The following is a 20,423-nucleotide window of genomic DNA, read 5'->3' on the forward strand; positions in this document are numbered from 1 at the left end:
GCCTCTGATTGGCTGAAAGTTTGACGTCATATTCAAAATGGATGCCTCAAATTTTCGATTTAACTCAAGAATATCGATCAAAGATTTTCCTCAAGACAACTTTATGTAAGTTTATATGTTCAAATTAAACAATGTTATTCGTCAGTTTTATGCACATTGGCAAGTTATTTTGTCGATTCAACGCTCCAAGGCTCATTTACTTTGGCATGCGATACACTACGCAATACATACAGTGTATTGTTATAGTGTATACACTTGCGGCTCGGGTGAGCGTCATCCCTACTAGTAGCGCCACATTATACATATAGTGGCTGAAATATGAACTAAACCTTCTATATTTAGAAATACTGGCTTTCTCAGCTATTCCTTTCCCCAGCCCCACCCCCCGGGACGGTTTAGGGCTGGGGGTAGGGTCTCTACAGCACTATATAGTAAAAGGATTTGTGTATATTATGCAGAAATTTTCGATTCCTAGCAGCTCACTAAGTGTGTCAAATCTTAGGATTATGTCATGTGAGTTGGGAAAAAAAATTCGCGTCCGTCCCCAGCACGGATCAGAAGGGCCCCTGCAGCAATCACTCTCCAGATACAAACGATTATTGCCGCCATATGCATCCTTCGTGCATGAGTCTTAGGTGGATTTTAGGTTACATTTATTTTTAAAAAAGGATGCCCCCTCTGCAGGATTTGTTACTTTTCATTCAAGAAGGGGGACCTGGGGCCGGGGAAGGGGGGGTGGCTAGTATTAGTAGCCGCCCTTGGGCTTCTGTTGGCCAGAAGCCATACTCAAACCATTCAATGTGAACTCAAGTAAATAAATGTGGTCATCTGAGAGATATGGATTCATACAGGTGATAAACCATCCAATAGGAACTCAAGTATGTCACCGGTCATCTGAGGGATGTGGATTCATACTGGTGATAAACAATTCAATGGGAACTTGAGTTAATGTGGTGGGCATCTGAGGGATGTGGATTCATACTGGTGATAAACAATTCAATGGGAACTTGAGTTAATGTGGTGGGCATCTGAGGGATGTGGATTCATACTGGTGATAAACAATTCAATGGGAACTTGAGTTAATGTGGTCATCTGAGGGATGTGGATTCATACTGGTGATAAACAATTCAATGGGAACTTGAGTTAATGTGGTCATCTGAGGGATGTGGATTCATACTGGTGATAAACAATTCAAAGGGAACTTGAGTTAATGTGGTGGGCATCTGAGGGATGTGGATTCATACTGGTGATAAACAATTCAAAGGGAACTTGAGTTAATGTGGTGGGCATATGAGGGATGTGGATTCATACTGGTGATAAACAATTCAAAGGGAACTTGAGTTAATGTGGTGGGCATCTGAGGGATGTGGATTCATGCTGGTGATAAACAATTCAATGGGAACTTGAGTTAATGTGGTGGTCATCTGAGGGATGTGGATTCATACTGGTGATAAACAATTCAATGGGAACTCAAGTATGTCACCGGTCATCTGAGGGATGTGGATTCATACTGGTGATAAACCATTCAATGGGAACTTGAGTTAATGTGGTGGGCATCTGAGGGATGTGGATTCATACTGGTGATAAACAATTCAATGAGTTAATGTGGTGGTCATCTGAGGGATGTGGATTCATACTGGTGATAAACCATTCAATGGGAACTTGAGTTAATGTGGTGGTCATCTGAGGGATGTGGATTCATACTGGTGATAAACCATTCAATGGGAACTTGAGTTAATGTGGTCATCTGAGGGATGTGGATTCATCATACTGGTGATAAACCATTCAATGGGAACTTGAGTTAATGTGGTCATCTGAGGGATGTGGATTCATACTGGTAATAAACCATTCAATGCTAACTCTAGTGAGTGCGGTCATCTGAGAGAGATAAGGATTCATACATGTCCAAGGCTTTTGAAGTATAACTTTTTTTGGACCTGGAGCAATATTGCTTTTCAGCAGCTTCATTTGATTAGCAATTTGAGAATTTGGGTAGCCATTTTTTGCGAATGTTAAATGCTGCTGCTGAAGGGCTGACATTCCTATAGCTAATGAGAGAAATAAAGAAATATTTACTTAAAATGATTGTCTTTATTTTAATCGATTTCTCAAAAACATCAATCAACTTGGCAAATCCCCAACTCATTTCCAAGGCCGAAACCTTTCCCTGAAAAATAAATCATGAATGTACAGAAAATCATCATTTGGGAAATAATAAACATTCTCACACGTGGTCACGTGTGTCCCGCCTCCCATTTGGACCAATAGAATGAATTCTAAGTGATGATGTATGTTGGGTGCTCTCATAAGTCACTTTGCCGATTATGCATGTCCCCATCATCAACAAATTTGCATACACAAATCTAGCGATTGTCAACAGCTTTTCGCAGTTTTCATTATGACATCGGGCGTTTGACGTGCAAGTTCGGATTATTCGGTCGCATGTTGCGATACGAAACCGCTTATTTCGAGCCTTGATGTCATACTGGAGATAAACAATTCAATGGGAATTCAAGTTTAATGTGGTCATCTGAGAGATATGGATTCATACTGGTGATAAACCATTCAATGGGAACTCTCCTTTTTAAGAGACCATTGATTTTATCATTTTGCATTGCCCCCGCCCCAAAATGTTCATAAATTTCTCATAGTCATAACTTTACCCCCAATCAAGAAAATCCAGTGAAAAGTCTGAAAAAATGTATTCTATTTTTGTTTGGATTTGCTATTCTAAATTGTTCATGAAATTTTTTAATCCAAGATATTGATCCCCAAAAGAATCTTTAATGGAATAAAAGCTGTATCTTGTTGAAAACATAAACAAATCAAACCAACCACATCATGACTTTCGACAGGGTGTAAGTTAATCGAGTGGTACTGCTAGTTTTTGACTGAATTCTTTCAAAAAGCAGTTTGGCTGCATGAAAAGTGTGAATGAATGGCTATTTTCCTTTTGGTTTTTATTGCAAGAAACTGTTTTAGGAAAAAAAACAATTATGTATCTGAAAAAATATTCATAACTTGCAACACTATTGATTGACTTCCTATACTATTTCAGAATCAGTCCACCCAAATCAACCTAGTCACTTATTGGCTCACCGTAGGGGAGTCTTTACAATACCGCAGTGTCCGTCGTCCGTCGTCGTCTGTCGTCGTCCGTCGTCGTCGTCGTATCCTGTTTCAAAAACAGTGGCACGTTTCTTAACCGCTAAGCCTATGAACTTGTAACTTTGTACACAGGACTCCCTTGGTCAGATGACCTGTGACACTAAATTTCGGTCCGATCTGATTCTTAATTTGGCCACCAGGGGGCCGAATGTAGATATCTAAAAAGTGTGATATCTCGCTTATTAATGACTTGTTTGGAATGAAATTTTTGTGGTAGGTACTCATAGCAAGGATACATCATATATCATACGGGTTTTTAATTTGACCTACTTTTCAAGGTCACAGAGGTCAAATGGCGTAAATTGGCTGTTTCAGTGTAACTATGGCACGTTTTTCAACCTCCACAGCTATGAACTTGAAACTTAGTACATATAACCCCCTATACCAGATAACCTCTGGTGCTGAATTTCGGTCTGATCTGATTCTCAACTTGGCCACCAGGGGGCCGAATGTGGATACCTAAAAAGTGTGATAATTCGCTTATCAATAACTTGTTTTCAATAAAACTTTCGTGGTGGGTACTCATAGCAAGGATACATCATTATCGTACGGGTTTTTAATTTGACCTACTTTTCAAGGTTGCAGAGGTCAAATGGCATAAATTGGCTGTTTCAGTGTAACTATGGCACGTTTCTCAACCGCCACAGCTATGAACTTGAAACTTGGTACATATAACCCCCTATATCAGATAACCTCTTGTGCTGAATATCGGTCCGATCTGATTCTCAATTTGGCCACCAGGGGGTCGAATGTGGATATCTAAAAAGTGTGATATCTCGCTTATTGATGACTTGTTTTCGATAAAACTTTTGTGGTAGGTACTCATAGCAAGGATACATCATATATCATATGGGTTTTTAATTTGACCTACTTGTCGAGGTCACAGAGGTCACAACGCAGACACAGATATGGCCGAAATTGCATGTTTTGTGTTTTTCGTGTTGTGGCAATCCAAAGGTCGTGAGTTCAAACCCCGGTCAGGGACGGCCAAAAATATTTTTTTATTTTATTATTTTTTATCTTTTCCCTTTTGTCTTTTCTGACCTGTATCTTACATTTTCTTGATTTTTGGCTCACCGTAGGGGAGTCTTATGTAATACCGCAGTGTCCGTCGTCCGTCGTCGTCGTCCGTCGTCGTATCCTATTTAAAAAACAGTGGCACGTTTCTTAACCGCTAGGGCTATGAACTTAAAACTTTGTACACAGCACCCCCTAGGTCAGGTGACCTCTGACACTGAATTTCGGTCTGATCTGATTCTCAACTTGGCCACCAGGGGGCCAAATGTCGATATCTAAAAAGTGTGATATCTCGCTTATTAGTGACTTGTTTTCGATGAAACTGGTGTTGTAGGTACTCATAGCAAATATACATCTTCTATCTTACGGGTTTTTAATTTGACCTGCTTTTCAAGTTCACAGAGGTCATATGGCGTAAATTGGCCGTTAGAGTGTAAACTATGGCACGTTTCTTAACCACTAAAGCTATGAACTTGAAACTTGGTACATATAACCCCCTATATCACATAGCCTCTGGTGCTGAATTTCAGTTTGATCTGATTCTCAACTTTGCCACCAGGGGGCCAAAAGTGGATATCTAATTTTTATGGTAGGTACTCTTAGGAAGAATACATCACATGTCTTACGGGTTTTCAATTTGACCTACTTTTCAAGGTCACAGAGGTCATATGGCGTAAATTGGCCGTTGGAGTGTAAACTATGGCACGTTTCTTAACCAGTAAAGCTATGAACTTGAAACTTGGTGCATATAACCCCCTACATCAGATAACCTTTGATGCCGAATTTTGGCCTGATCTGATTCTTTATTCGGCCACCAGGGGGCCATAATGGAAAAAGGAAGAAGTGCAATATCTTGCTTATTTGAGTGAATTGTTTTCGATAAAATTTTTATGGCAGGGACTTCTAGCAAGGATACACCACATGTCCTACGATTTTTGGATTTGACCTCCTTTTCTAGGTCAGAGAGGTCAAATGGCGTAAATTGGCCATTAGAGTGTAACTATGGCACGTTTCTTAACTGCTGAAGCTATGAACTTGAAAGTTGGTACATGTAACCCCCTACATCAGATAATCTCTGACACCGAATTTTGGCCTCATCTGATTCTTGATTTGGCCACCAGGGGGTCAAAACAGAAAAAGTAGGACGTGCAATATCTTGCTTATTAATGACTTTTTTTCGATGAATTTTTTATTGCAGGGACTCTTAGCAATCACACGATATTGATCTTGTTGATGTCATAGACAATTATTGGTTGGATCATAAACTTATATATACTGCCCTGTCTTATTACTTGACATCAATACACATCTAAAAATCAATACACATCTAAAAAAAGTCTTCATGCCTGATTGTGTTCACCATATTCACCTCTAAACTAAGCATGATCCTGCCTACTAAAAGATGTATACGGTGAGCACAATGGCCCCTGGCCGTTTCATTTAATTCTTATGGCCAATCACATTACCAACTGGATTAACCTTGGCCATTGACACCTTTGTTTGATTGTTGGAGTGACAAAAGACTGTGCCAACCTTGAAAGAATGTGTGGGTGTGTTACATAAAACCACTACCTGTCACATTTTATGCCTTCCAATGCCTGCTTTGGCTTCGACTGTGCAGTGCAGGCTGAACATTTATTGCAGCAAGGTGCACATGGTTTTGCTTGAATTTTGACTTATTTCAACATCTGAAATAGCAAAATTACTTGTGTTTAGCACAAATCTTCTACAAGGTGGGTGTCACCTTCTGTCTAACTGAATCTTGACGTTATGCATGCTTTGTTTTTGTAGGCCTAATGGATTTTTGAAGAGGGCAACTTGTGTTTGTACTTTCCCGTTGTATTTTCAATAGGCCATTTTCCAGATACGCCGGTACCACCTACTACCTAGGGTCGGACCAACAAACCATCTTTACAATAGATTTTGCAGTCAATGACGCCATACAATGCCTCTCGAGCCAGATGGTGTACACCGGCGTATCTGGCAAAGGGCCTTTAAAGTAAAAGAATCTACCTCCAAGAACCATTTTACCTTCTGACACCAGAACCCTATCAAACACCAAAATTCTGACAAAGGAAGTCACTGCGAGCCCAAACAAACCCATTTTCGTCGGTTTGCTGAGGTAACACCCCTTTTTACCGTTTTTCAAAGAATTAATAAAAATAGAAATAATAAAGATTTCTTCCTGAAACTTTCTGTGTTGTTTCTTCTGTCCTTCGGTCAACCTGGGTCAAAATCACTGTCTGAACCATCATTACGAACCTGCTCGTCTTCTTTATCACTACTGTGATATAAATCACTCAAATCCAAATCTGCTACCAATTCAACTGCTTCATCTACTGAAAAGCGCGACCGAAATCGAAGCGTGTGATTGCCCGCCCTTGCATTCAATTGGATTGTCTGCGAAGCAAAAAATTACCCCGGCCTCTTGTGCTATCTCGGTGGAATCGGTAGCAGACGAGATATTCTAGGGAAGATTGCTTTCGTCATCACTGGATGTCATGATTTCACTTTACTGACTGATGTTGTCAGTTTGAATTGCGTTCTGCATCTCTCCATGCGCTTGGCTTTGGTCCGACAGTGGCATTGGGTACGGGAGTGGGTAGGTGATATGCCTAATATGTGAGGGCCTTATTTGGAACAGGACCTGCTGTCACTGGTCTCAATGCATTGTGCAAAATAGCGTACTCCAATCAATCTATTGGGGGTTGCATGTAGATAGCAGCAATAAGTCCCTAAATGCAGTTAATTTCGTGTTTAACCTTTAATAAAACTTCAGTAACGTTAGAAATTTAATGTAGCTCAATCATCGTGCCCATTTAACTAATGTATATTACATTTCAACTTTGCCCGCTCCATGGGTATATGCTAGTGATTTCACAAATGTTGCTGGCAGCATGCCTTTGACATAGCTGAAAATAGTTTTTCGTATAGTGCCCCCTTGCTGGAGCTGAATGTCATCAAACTTGCAACAAGAAACAACATCTTCATACAAATCAAAGATGAAATGCCTAGCCGCCATAGTTATGGAGGCTCCGGAAAACTAAAATGGTCAGTTTATGCTATTTGACCTCTGTTGTATGTGGCCTTGGAAAGTTGGTGAAAACATGACTCTGGTATAATAAGATGAAGTCTCATGTAGCCAAGAGAAGTTTTTCATGTGATGTGCCTGCTGGGGGCTGAGCGACCTTCGACTATCATCAAACTGCCAAAAGGCACAATGGCACTATGGCCCATCATACCACCAAAACATGAACTGCCCAGTATCAATTTGCTGTCGGTATCTGGAAGTGGAATTGAACCTGACCCTTCGGTACATATACAAAATATGAAATTTCAGTGATTATATTTGGCCATATTTGAATTTTGATCTTGCTTAAATTTGGCGTAAGAGGGCACTTGGATTCATCTTTAAACCAAATAAGACCATTTAAATTGAAAGACGACCAAACACACCACCAGCTGGTGAAATAATGAAATTTGAACCCGGTGACCTTGAAAGGTTGGTCAAGTCAACAACCCTGTTCATAATAAAAATGTGATCACCCCTTAATATCAGACACACCCACCATAAAATTTTCATCACCATTATATATACCTACAACCATTGGTTTCAAGATGGCTGCCTGGAACCCAAGAAGTATGTAAAAATTCTTGAAATGAAAAATAAATTAACTACACAAAATTTTACCCAAATTGTGCCCCTTAGGACAGATGGAGCAGGGGACTAACGGACAGACACCACTCTAATAGCTATTCTACTACAGGTCATCTTTGCTAAAAATGAAAAAATGCTCACAACTTAAATAATTTTGAACTATGCATTTTTGCCAATTTATCATTACAGATGATGCATACCTTGTCCGCAATTGCAACGAAAGATTCTCGCTGGTAGGGTTTGCAAGGTGAAGGATTACATGTAGGTATAGTATTAGATCCTGACTTTCTGATTGGTTTAGAGGTGCCACTGTCAAATGACAAAAGATAAGAGAATTGTGTGCTTTTGCACATTAGGAACTGAATAGTACAATCGGGTCACTAAATCAGGAGGCCATATTTGAAGCGGTGATGCCATCTCATTGGTTGCTAGTTTTGGGTTGATCACGAGTTTTGAGAAGTGAACTAGCTCACATTGTTTACATAAGTGCAAGGCCGCAGCTGTTGTTCTGATGGTCTCATTGGATTTTACATACAAACTACTGGCTATTCTTACGACAGTCATATTCACTTTTGTGTCTTAATCCCAAACCTAACCCAGACCCTAACCCTTCCTCCTAGCACTAACCCAAATCCTAACCCTTCCCAACACCAATCTCAACTCCCTAATTCCCAAAATTACATAAATCCTTGTTATGACTAGTCGTAAGAATGGCAACTTTGTATAAAATAGAGAAATAAAATCCATCAATTCCATGAAGGAAACGTAATTCATGACTAAAAATGATGTATTTCAGCATCATATTTAGGCAGTAATTTCATGACAAAAAAACAATAGAATTGCTGTAATAGTGCATTATGAATTTGTTCCAATTTATCATTACAGATGCCACAAACCTTGTCCGCAATTGCAACCGAAGATTTTTGGATGAACCGCAAGATGATCGGATGAAGGGTATGCATCAAGTAACAAATTGCCCAAATTGTTGATTGAGATGCCACTGTCAAATTTTTTTACCGTTATTAGAATAAAATAGTAAAACAATGCTATTGGAGGCCACAAGTGAAAAGTCAGTTCCCAAATCTGTCACTCTTAGTTACAGCAATCTGCCAGCAAGCTATAGAATTAACTGACAACGCTAATGGCAGATTTGCCTGCACTCAGTGCTTCGGTTTCGAAGCAATATCACGTGGTGAAGACTGATAAAAGCCACACACTGAGTGTTGAATATTGTAAGTATGACTGGTGAAAGATATAACAAACCAATAAGCAAGGCAAACACTTGTCATAGACCAAGCCTTATCTATGAGGTATATGAACTAATACTGAAATTTAAAAAATATCACAAATCACATACAACTTTTATCCCAATTGCAATGCAAGGACCTTTCATGTGCACTTTCCTGAGAGATCAAGGATTCAAAACTATCTTGTCTATATTTTGCCATTTTTTGTCGCAAGAATATTTTTTTATAATGCACAAATAAAGCCACGGCTCACAATGTACACCAAGTTTTGAACATGTTATATAGATTGACAGTGACGCCTCCATCAGCAATTCATGCGAATGGATTTTCAAAAGTCGTAACCACAGTATATGATGTGTGTGTGTGTGTTTGTGTGTTTGAGAAGGGATAGGAAAAGGGTGCGGAAGGTCATGTGGGGGGGGGGGGGAGACTATGGTGACGGTTGTGAGAGTTGGAAGTGTGTCTGATCACTGACTTGCTAATTTTGTAGCTATTGTTGTTATTATAGTTGTTAGAGTAGTTATCTTAGTTGTCTAGCTATCGTAGTTATCTAGTTATTATAGTTGTTATTCTTTTGGTTCCTGCTTATCATCTATTTTAACCCATTCAGCTTTCAGTTGTCCAGGCCAGGCCAGGTGACCAATGACGATGATAGATTGGGTTCGATTCAAGCTATACGCTTGGTGTATTTGGTTATCGTGACTGGCGACTTGAGTCTATCTCATCTCATGTCCAAAGCGCGGTGGCTGGGTCCCAGGCATGCTTGCCTCTTTGTTCCACGGTCCTCATCTAAGTTTCGACGGTGATGACATGGACTTAGGTTCAAGGAACGTGTTCCCCTTGAGTCATTGTGGTTGATTGATGGGGCAATTAATGGTTGCGTGTCGCTAGTCATTCAATTGGTCCCCTTGTTTTAGAGTGTTGGCGGGATAAGTCTTACGACTGTTAACAATAGTAAGCAATAGCTGGCCAGCGATCCCCTACCTGATCTCGAGGGGGATGGAATGACTGGGGTTAGAGGCCTGTTGTTAACCTGCAGAATTTCGTCGGACGAAATGTCAGGCGTGTCCGTGTGGGTCTTGTGCTAAACCAGTTTAGTACTAATGACGAAGACATTGGGTTCTTTGAATAACAACAGTGTTCTCAACCTCCTTGTGCCTCACAAAGCTAACATATATACCCGCTGAAATCGACAAGACGGCGATGAAGAAGGAGAGCCGGCCTCCAGCTCGAGAGCCGAGAAGACACTGGATGGACCTGAAGAATATGTTGCTGCCAATGTTGGAGCCATACAGGGTAAGCATCACTTAGTTCTCAGTTATGTTTGGAATAAAAGAAACATTACAAAGATGTTATAATAACTCCGAAAGAAGTATAAATCTGACATACAATTTCAACTTTTATACGTATTGGGGTGCCACACTCACTTCTGTTCATACAGTTTTTAAACCACTTCAACCAATTCGGTTCCAGATTATCAATTGAATGTGCTTTATTGAATTCGCAGTAACTATTGGCAGAGGGCATGCACACTAGCTTGTTCCTGTCTTGATATATCTTCTGATTACAACAAAGGGCAGGGACATTCATCTGCGAAAGGCACGTTACTACGATATGCGGCAAGAGTTGCACTTTTCAAATCGAATTGCATGCGCATTAGGCCAAGTTTGGTGCAGCTGTTTCGAAACTAGTGTAGCCAATTCGTATTCCAGAGAGTGCTCTCTGGAAAACAGTTTTAAATTGGATTCAGTGTCAACGCAGCGTGCAGTAGAAACACTCAGGGCCGAATTTACAAAGGGTGTTTAGCTTAAAACAGCGTTTGATGTCTGAATAGACAGAGTCAGGGCCTTGCAGGGTTTCTTCATGAAAACCGCATTAGGCCCTGAAACTGATTATGTAGAATTTACACGCGTCTAACTCTTAAACACCCTTCGTAAATTCGGCCCTCAGAACTTAGATAAACCCCTCAACAAAAAATATGATTCTTTTTAGGCAGCCCGAGCCAACATTGTACAAGGGCCACAAGGACAAGGACCATAAGGACAAGGGACACAAGGACAAGGGACACAAGGACAAGGGACACAAGGACAAGGGACACAAGGACAAGGGACACAATAACAAGGGATACAAAAGACGATGTTGCAGTCTACAGGGTGAGCATCACTTAGTCCTGATTGATATTATATCTACTGGATGAAACAAACTTCATAACTGTCCAACCAGCAGTTGAAGGGGGACTATAGGCAGGAGCAGAGGGGCTAATTTGGCCATCTTCAGGTGACTAATATACACAGTAAAGGGGCCCTGGGTCATGTCAGATTCAGCACTAAATATATTCCTCGTACAAGCGTGAATCATTTTGACATACTATGAGATGTGAGAGACCCCTATTGGCGACTTCGTGTAACTTTATCTTGCCTGCCTAGATAGTCCCTTTAAGGAGAGAAAAAAAAAAATTTCATGTGTCCGAACCCGAGAGTGCTCAAGTAACGGCCAAATGGGCAACATGACCTCGCTGATCTTGATTAGTTGGACGAATCATGAGTTGCATTTTATGTATGGTTATTAGTAATATTAGACGGAAGCATGGATATAAAAATCCAAGGCAATTTGGCCTGAGGAATAATACCACTAGGGCATGCACTGAAGCAGTGAATCGAACAAAGTTTTTTCAACTGAGATCAACTGATCTAGGGGTACATGCACCACCATTTGACCTCTGTGACCTTGAAAAGGGTGTGTTTTTAGTTTTGAACCTCTGCAAGGATCAGATCAGGATGACATGCACTCACAGTAAAAATGTCATGATTCTAGCTTGTAGCATTCATAAGATATAGCCAAAAATAGGTTTTCAAAGAGCGCCATCTATGTGGCAGACAAGCTGTCAAATTGTGCTAATTTGCGTTTTGGAAGGACTTGCCCAGGGGTACCCACACACCAAGTATGAACCTTCTAGGTCAAATGGTTAAGAAACGTGCCACTCTTTTGTCAAAAGTTAATGACGACGACGGACGCCGCGGTATGGTATGAGCTCCCTGAAAGGTGAGCTACGGAGTGAAGCCAGAAAGTTTATGAAAACGAAACCTGACACTTGAAGTGACTACCATCTCACCCAAATGAAAAGAAAACAATCTTTTGGTTTCAACCTATTCATTTAGAGATAGGTCCTTAAATGTATTTTTCCTGTTATCTAGCCCTCTGCAGATTGAGATGATGGCTGTCGAGAAGACCCAACCACTCAACCAAGATCTGCAATTCGTGCTATGGTAGATGTGACTCTCAAAGGTTTTGGATGACGAAGGAATCCAACGCATATATGGTAAATATGAACAGATGACAAGACAGTATATGGGTGAACACGCCATGGGCCGAGTTCGTTTCATTACCGGATTAAAGTTTGGTCGCAAAATGGTGAATTTTTTCTTGAAAACTGCACAAGCAACTTCAGTTTGGAATTGAATTGCAAATCAAGTGTCAAGTAGTATAGCGTCGTAGTCGTCGGTATTAAGGCTTTTAGAAAATTAAGACAAGAACACGTTTCTTAAAGAGTAAGTAGAACGCCTTTAAAATCGTTCGAAATACAGTTTACCCTTGATACATTAACTCGATATATCACAACGAACTTAATTTTAGTCTACATTTTAGCTCCACCCTCGCAGTTTGGCGAGACAACCTTCAACCTCCAGTTCGGTATCAATTCCCAAATCCAAAAAATAACTTGGAAAAAGTTCCTTAACCATACCGCCCTTTTGACCAAACTTCTCAAATTCTACAGTCCTTTATCTCCCTCTGAAACTGCTGATTTTCTAAGAATAGAATTAGTCATTCTGAGTGAGGGCTTTAACTTGAGGGGTACGCTGTTCATAATTACTGGTGGCCCAGGAAAATAGAATTCCAGTTTCCACAATGCTGTAGGACAGTAAAGTTATTATGCATACGATTATGCTGAAACTGGGTGCTTCTGGTATTTGTATTTCAAAACAACGGCAGTGCCAGTGCTGAAATCTATATTTAGTACATATTTGTGCAATTGGACATTTCAAATTCAATTACAAACTTCTCGTTTTTAACGAACGGTGTAGGATTTAAGGGTTGTTATTCTATCATAAACTACTTTGGTGAATTTGATGAAACTGAATGAAAGGCCTTAATGGCACATGCATTAATTATGGTAGAACAATGGAGTAACCTTATTTTTTGTTTTCCAGTCGCTCACAGATACGGGCAGACGACTGAGAGTCGAGTGGATTTATTGGATCGAATGGTTGCGCTGAGGAATATCCATGTGCAGGAGTGACGAACCACAGTTCAGCAAACGATGCCTTGACAGACCAATTCAAGGAGAACTTTCGCTAAGATCAGGAAGGGAACGTGTTTGCTGTGTGGATGGATTGGATACTTAAATGTCCGTCATTCTAATAGACTAAAATGACAATCTTCTAATAGACTCTAATGACAATCTTACTCCAAAGGGACTCTCTGGACTTAGGGAAAGCTACGGACATAGAGCCCGGACATGATATCCTGCAGCCACCACGAGGACAGCCTATCTCATACCTTCGGAAGGATGCCATCACACGGTAATATAAACAAATCAATTTCAGTTTTTCTAATGTCCTTGATTAGGTATTATAGCCATTGGCCTGATTTAGAGATCATATTAGCTCTCTGTTGAGGAACAATTTTCCAACGTTGTTTTTGCAACACCAATTACAGTGCGATTTTCATCAAACTCAGGGTGATGATAGTTTGGACCAATCTTAATTAGTAAAACAATAAAATGTTCTAAAAAGAACTAGACAATAAGGAATGTTCGTAATCTTATCTGTTACACATTCCACACATGTAATCTTGCTCTTCCGTAGGATTGCATCATTCAGAAATATGGTTTTTACAAGGAAAAATGCTTTGAAAACATGAAAACTGTCGTACTTTCTAGATTCTACACAAGTGGGACTGGGAGGGCAAAGGAACAGCCTCATTGTGTTCACAGTACATTTAACATCTCTCTCAGCACATCGCCCATTATGTAGTACTGAGGTCCGCCTCTTCTCATAAGAACGCCATTGTGGCAGCGGGACAGCAATAAGGAGACGTGATCTCCAACTTCAGTTTTTGTATAACAAACAGGCAGAGAGTCTCGATTTGAAGATTTGGTCGATATATTATTACTAAATCACAACGAAGGCCAAGCTGGAAAAGTGACGTAATGGCCAATGGCCAACTCAGTTTAGCAAATCATTTATTATCCAAGTTGAACATGTATCATGGTGTCGAACAACCATGTGCATAAAGATTCTGATTATTCAGCACTGGTCTTAGATCAACAAAACTAGAATAATGCGGAAGCCTAAGCCGCTGTAGCATTTTTATCAATCAATCAATCAATGTTAGCATTTGTAGGGCGCCCCAATTACCCAGCAAGTGGGTATTCTGGAGCACTTTTTCCCCCAAAGGCAACTGCAAAAGGTGGGCCTTTAGGAGGGACTTGAAAGTCTGGAGGGAATCAATGTTACGGAGCTTTTGCGGCAGCTGGTTCCAACGTTTTGGAGCAGCTACTTCAAAGGAACGACCACCAAGAGTCTGGCACTTGAACCAAGGAACATCGCAGATCCTGATCTAAGGCTTTGGCGATCGATCCTTCTTAACTGAATCATGGATCTGAGATATCCTGGAGCCTCCCCAGTCAAGCACTTGAACACCAAGGGCAGAATCTTGTACTGGATCCTGAGCTTGACTGGTAGCCAGTGCAGGTGAACCAGCACAGGGGAAATATGGTCAAACTTTCCCACCAAACACACGACTCTTGTGGCAGAGTTGAAAACCTGTTGGATTTGGTTAAAAAACTTGGTGGGGATACCATTTAGGAGAGCAGTACAATAGTCAAGGTGGGCGATGGTAAAAGCCTGTACCAAGGTCTTGGTGGATTTTTCCGATAGAAAGGTTAGGATTTGTCATATCCGATAGAGACCATAGTAGGCCTTGGCACATACTTTGTTTACGTGTGTCTCCACGGACATGTTGCAATCAAACCATGCAACGAGATTGCGGCAAAATTGGACTGGTTGGATATCTGTCCCTCCAACCTCTACTGATGCAGTGCTCACCTTTGCAAGCTGCTGCCGTGTGCCAAAGATGGCAAACGCAGTTTTAGTGTCATTGATCATGAGTTCATTTTCAATATACCATGCTCTAACTTCAACTATGCATCGCTCAATGGCTTCCACTGCTTCAGTCTGGCATGCAAGTGGCATTGGTATAAAGGCAAGGTACAACTGATTGTCATTTTTAAATGTCCATATGGAAAAATGTCCTACATGGTAATGAATTAAGGTATAGTCCTATTGACATGATTGAGACCAACGACGTTTGCTATTAAACTCTCTAGATTAAAATGCACGTGATAGAATAATTTGCTCCTGGGACAGATGTTCCTGCTACACCGGAATCCTTCATGGTGTCCTATCTTCCACATTTTCTTAAAATAGGCACGCCTACCTGGCGGCTGCCTTTTGATTCCCTCTCTTGGGAAAACTGCCTGGGCACTTATTTGTAATGAGCATGAATATCAACTGCTGCTGATAAACAACAGCTGAAGTCTCGGTAGTGGGGCCTCAGGTAGTGACGGTCAGGGTCTTTTTAAAACCACACACCATAATCAGTCCAAAAACAAAGGGGCTGGATGCTTTTTCGAGGGGGACATTTTCAACTCCTATTGTCTGCCCAATTCAACACCAGTTGATAGTGCTACTCACTAGATTATAGATCGTGAATTGAAGACCATTCTACATGTGCTCGTGCACCAACCAAATATCAATACGGGGTAGGCCAAAATCATAGAATGTAATTCTGTTGAGGAGTACCCCTTTGCCCATCGTCAGTCCTTGCAATCTCGATGGGACCTCTTTGACCTCGGTCAAGTTCCCTGAAATGGTTCCATTACATTTTCGCAAGAAATTTTTCTTAACTGGTTGCAAGACTTCATTCAGAATAGTGACATGTGGTTTATTCAAATGACCATCAATCAAACTCCATGCAGTTGAACTTTTCTTGACTAACAAAATTCTATCATACAATCTTGATGAATTTCATGGTCACATGGAGTTAGGGCATTATACTTTTTTGGAGTGAAGTGGAACCTTTAAAAATTTTAAATCTTGCATGAATGATAGGTATAATGCATTCAGTTCCCAGTACAGATAGATGTAAAAAAGTGTTGTTTTACTACATTTTAATATAAGCAGTATTATGGCGACACCTTTTTTTGCACTAAATATAAAGTATCCTTAAACTATCATCTGTGCAATTCTGATGGAAATCGCGTTGTAACTAGTATTCCAAAACACCTGGATTAAGAATGAACCGCACTTTATAGTGTAAATGCACCATGTGCCAACAAGGCCTTGTTTTGAGTTCAGCGGTTATGGGTAGGCCGGCCGCTTGGTTTGGTGCAACGTCGGTATCGATTGACTATTCTAAAACACCTGAGTGAGAATACTTCATTTTCATAATGGATAATGTATAGAGCCTCGTTTTCACCACAGAGGTTTTGGTGACACAAACCAAACTGCTTGGGTTGGTGCAAAATATGGAAGCATTTCAAAAGCATTTAAAAGCACATTATTCGATATTTAATTTGATTTAATTAGATTTAATTTTCTTTTCAGCATGATGAGCCATCCCACAGAAGGGAGAAGGATGTTGCTGATCCAGCACATCCCAACCATGCTCCCATCGCCGTCAAGTAACAGTACGACGGTTAGATTGTATTTTGTCACCGTAGGCTTTATCATTTTATCAAAATATCTGATTGAAAGGTGATTTAATAAAAATTCAAATTTTTCTGATGGTGAAAAGGCAAATATTTGCCTTGCTTATGACAAGCATAGATTATTTTAATCCATGTTTGGTTCAAAATCTCACACTTTTCAAAGAAGGAATGAAATTATGGGGGGTTGGGTTGTTTCTGGCTAACAAGGTAGCCAATGATAAGGCACGACAGAACCCAAACAAAATAATTTTCAAGCTTAATTTTGTGCTTAAGATAAGAAGAAACAACAATTTGGGGAGGGATGGGTTGTTTGTGGCTACGAGAGGAATCAACAGCAGCCTTGGGCATATGAGGACCCTGAAATTCTTTTCAGGCAAAAGTTATTATTCTGCTTAAAAATCACCGAATTCATCAGATATTTAATTACTGGTATATCCATCACTTTAGACATGGGGTCCATGTGTTTTTGTATCGCTGACCCCACGAAACAAGAACACATGTGTCTGATGGAACCGTAGGCCTTTCATTCTGTTTCTCAATCTCATCAGTACCACAGAATTAACTGACATGGCCTGGGCTCCGATGCCCTGGACCTTACCTCACACTGGCTGGATCAGTTGCTCAGTACATGTACCTTCATGCTCGAGACAACAGACCAACAGTGATAAGTTGAATTTGAATTACCTCCCTCTTGAAATACCAAAACATCTTTCCAATTGAACTAAAACAGTTTGATAAACTCTCACTGTTTTATTGAAATTTAAAGACTGGTCCTTCCCTAGTGGTCACACAGTGAGCCGTTGTCAAAGCGTGTCATTCGACAATGGTGGCATGCATGCATGTTTTGTTACGGCTACCGGGGACCCTAAATTTTTGATGATGATGTTCTCCATGAGTACATCTCCTTGGATAATTTTGGACTTGGTACTGAATTGATTGAGAAAAGTGTAATTTAAAAACGTCAACTTTCAGACGTTTTAAAATGTTTGTCCTGTATGAATGTATTTGTAAATCCTGTTTGTAAATATTTGATATTTGATTAAATGTCTAAATGAGATCTAGACTCCATGACTTTGCAAAAAAGTATGGCAAAGCCAAATTTTAATCTTTGCCCTGTCAGGGTCACCTCTTTTGTCATGCAAATGACATGTCAGAACTGCTCCTTTTGTCATGCTAAGTGGCAGCCAGCTCTGTCCAGTGGCCATGACAAATATGGTTCCTTTGTTATTCAAATTGGGTCCTGCAAATCAACAGCAGTGACCAAACCTATTGTAAGCTCACATGGCTCACCTGAAGGCATGAACAATAGATTTTAATACAATAGCTATTCATGTATTATAAACATTATGAATGAATGAAACTCAAACCATTGTGTGGAGTAGTTGAGTCTATTGTGTTTGATCTCAATTTAGCATTGTGTTGCAAGGACACTTATCAGTGTTTCTTTGTGACATCTGGTTAAGAAGTTGACCATGTGTTAAAGGGATAGTGCTACTGTCCTATCTCCTGGTCCTCTTCTTGTATGGGGCTTTCGGAGTGGTGCAGCAAAAAATAATGTATTACGATCATTGTGTAAACTATAATGTACAATGTATTAAGTCATTTCAATCATAAGCACCTGTCACCTGTGTGATGGAGATGGCGACTCCCTCCGATTGCGTAGGTTTTCTCCCGGTATGCGGTTTCCTCCTACACAACATTCTAATTCGTCATGTGTCTTCCTTAGAATGTAAAACAATAAAGGTTTTTTTGAAAGAGAAACAGTTTTTCTTATTGACTCGACTCTAATCAAAACTTTTCACCAGAGCCATCAAGCTTACCCAGACAGGAAGATAAACAGGATGACAAAATCAGGCTGCTGTAAGAGTCTAGTCTGTGGTACTCTGCTCTCTGATCAAGGTGCTCAATCCATGACCGTGCCAAAGTGGGAATAGATGTCCAGTAACAACAGGTCCCCGTCTGATCATTTCTCAAACCAAAATAATTTAAAAGGTGGTGAAATGCACTCCTTATTACAACCCTCAATTTCACCAGCCACGGAAGATCAGTTAGGTAAATTGTTACCATAAATCTACTCCCAGCTCGAGTACGGTTAATCGATTGGCCACAGTGATGACTGTGATTCGGAACCTGAAAGCTGAATAAGCTGAATCAACAACCAATCATGCAGGATACTAGTGGCACAGTGGTTTTAAGTGCTAGCCTCATAATCAGATAGTCATGAATGTGATTCTGTTGCGTTTCATGTTATTGAGCAAGACACTCGACCCAAAACTGCCTAGTTCTATCTCTTTGAAACGAAACGTAAAACTGTGATCCCTTGTAGGCCTTCCTGGTGTCTTGCCTCTGCAGGGCAAGGGCTAGCAAAGTACGCAACCAAGTGATGGGACTCTGGCCGGCCGGAAACTGGGTCTCTGGAATGAGCACAATAAATTTTCTTGGCATGTTTGGCCACAACAATCAATAAAAGCGATGAGCTTGCCCTCTCGAGTGGTAGGCTCTCTATAAAAGCAAAGCCTCCGGGGGGGGGGGGTGGGGGGGTGGGGGGGGTGGGTGGGGGGGGGGGGGGTGGGGGGGGGGGGGTTATTCAATTCATAACTAGTTTGTTCACATCTCAAGCAGCTTCCAAGAAGGTTAAAGCAAAATAAGCAGCACCTGGCTGGCTTCACAGTAGGTCTAAACCATGGTTTCCAAAAATGCACAAGAGCTTTGTTGATGAATTGCTTCTAAATTATAGGCCTACTTGGATCAGTGGGACTGTTACAATGATTCACATGCTTCCAAGACGCAAAAAGGTATAATGATACAGGGGGGTAACCAGCTCTCTAGAGAGTCTGGTGGCTTTTGCTTGTGCGCCATCTGGGGGGGATGTGTATGAACTCCAGGACAAAAATTGTGATGTCCTGTCGGGGAGTGTGATGCAGTTAGACATCATAAGGTGGAGCCCTGGTATATCATCAAGGCCTTTAGAGGCACTGTGTGCAGCATCGAGGCGCATGGTTTGGGTAGGAGAGGACTTCAGCGACTGTCTTCCCAATTCGGTGGGAGTAAGACAGGGTTGCCTTCTGTCACCAACCCTGTGCAACATCTTCCCCGAGAACAGCACGGCAGAGTCACTCCCTGAACTGCAGTCATCCTTGACGATCTCTGGCTGAACTATCGATCAGTGATCTGAGGTTTGCCGCCGACATCGATCTCCTCCATGGCTCAAAAAGTGACCAAATCCACCACTCACAGAAGGTTGACAAAACCAGTGGCAGAAAGGTTTATCACCAGTTTGAATCCTGGCTAACAGATAAGCCCAAGGCTGGGAACACCCATCCTCCCCCCCCCCCCCACCCACCCCCAAAGGCCCCCTTCACAAATCCTACAGGGGGTCATCCCTTTTTTTAAAAATCTAAAACTGTAAACTACTAGTATCACTACTGCAAGGCCACACGTGCTCATTCGTATTTCCCGCGTATTTGAACTCGTGAACTAATGGTGGCGTCACCTGTTTTTACTAGAACAACTACGACATACGGTTAATGTGTACATCGAAGATATACCAAATCGCTGCAAG

The 20,423-nt window shown here is 40.9% G+C and overlaps 1 long non-coding RNA gene across 2 annotated transcripts; it reads left to right on the forward strand.

The window, feature by feature from the left end:
* The first annotated feature begins 32 nt into the window (after window positions 1-32).
* On the forward strand, window positions 33-18,613 carry LOC135499613 (uncharacterized). Of its 2 annotated transcripts, none has more exons than XR_010449311.1 (8): window positions 33-105; window positions 8,033-8,104; window positions 8,729-8,797; window positions 9,701-10,386; window positions 11,083-11,243; window positions 12,285-12,409; window positions 13,299-13,670; window positions 16,758-18,613. It is a non-coding gene; the product is annotated as an uncharacterized LOC135499613 (long non-coding RNA). The 2 variants fall into 2 exon arrangements; XR_010449312.1 differs by lacking the exon at window positions 33-105 and adding an exon at window positions 5,833-5,918.
* Window positions 18,614-20,423: the final 1,810 nt, after the last annotated feature.

Source organism: Lineus longissimus, chromosome 15, assembly GCF_910592395.1.
Source record: "Lineus longissimus chromosome 15, tnLinLong1.2, whole genome shotgun sequence".
NCBI lineage: Eukaryota > Metazoa > Nemertea > Pilidiophora > Heteronemertea > Lineidae > Lineus > Lineus longissimus.